General features: G+C 41.8%; 1 pseudogene; it reads left to right on the top strand.

The window, feature by feature from the left end:
• The first annotated feature begins 628 nt into the window (after window positions 1-628).
• Window positions 629-759, top strand: LOC122183549 (annotated as a pseudogene).
• Window positions 760-1083: the final 324 nt, after the last annotated feature.

Below are 1083 nucleotides of genomic sequence, written 5' to 3' on the forward strand. Positions count from 1 at the left end.
GCACAGACTGGGGGAAGTTGTTCAAGATATCAGACTGTCGCATTCTCAGTCTCAAGGATCTCCACAGTTCTACACCTTAGTGAACAGACTTACTTGGCAGGTTAGCCACCATGATCAGGCAGGTGATTTTCCCAGGGCAAGTGTCAACAGTTTATGGGCTGGTCTGGCCCAGTTCCATGACTAGCAGGGTGGAGGGATTTTGCAAAATCCATGCCTCTGGAAAAGGAAAACAGGGGACCCCAAAATAATTTAAAAAAAACAGCGGCAATGATCTGAGGAGAAACAAACTAATTTACTAAATGTAGTATAGGAATGCAAGATAACATACTATAATACAATATAATTAGAATTGAAGCTAATAAATCAAATATAATGAGAGAGAGAATGTCCGAAAGGTGGATAGGCCTCACCACAATGCTGAGGTGAGATGCATAGTCCAGTTGAGCAGCAGGGAGACAGGAGGAGAGCCAACGAAGAAGAGAGGATGAAAAAGAGTACATCAGGTGACCTTGCCAGGAGTTCTATCTCCTCTCTGACCGCAAAGCCCCCTGGGGACCCAGAACTTGAACATTAACAGTTAAACTCCCAGTGCACTACACAATGTTATGATGTAGAATACCAAAAGCCAAAAATCACATGACCATGACAGCAAGGCTTATTCCTTGCACTCTGCGTGTGCTGACCCCTGTGATCTCAAATGCAGAAAACTCAACTGCATAATCTGTGGTAGTAGGGAACTGTTCTCATGCTCTTTCTCTCTCTCTCTCTTTTTTTTTTTTTTTTTTTTTTTTTTCAATTTAAATGTTAATTTCAATTTTCCTCACCTCTGTGCAGGGAAGATTATGGAATAGCTCTTCCCGGAAGCTATGCTGAGATATGGAAAACTGGGAGGTGAAACAAGACACCAGCATGGCTTCATCAAAGACAAGTCCTGCCTGATCAACATAGTGGCCTTCTAATGAATCATAGAATCATAGAATGACTTGGTATGTGTCTCACTCCAATTTACAGGAGGGAGAGGAGGTTTTTTGATATCTATATACCTGGCATGAGATTAAGAAAAAACGGTTCAAATGCTGATTC

Source organism: Lagopus leucura, unplaced genomic scaffold (assembly GCF_019238085.1).
Source record: "Lagopus leucura isolate 7727_CA_CO unplaced genomic scaffold, USGS_WTPT01 Super-Scaffold_100018, whole genome shotgun sequence".
In the NCBI taxonomy this organism is placed as follows: domain Eukaryota; kingdom Metazoa; phylum Chordata; class Aves; order Galliformes; family Phasianidae; genus Lagopus; species Lagopus leucura.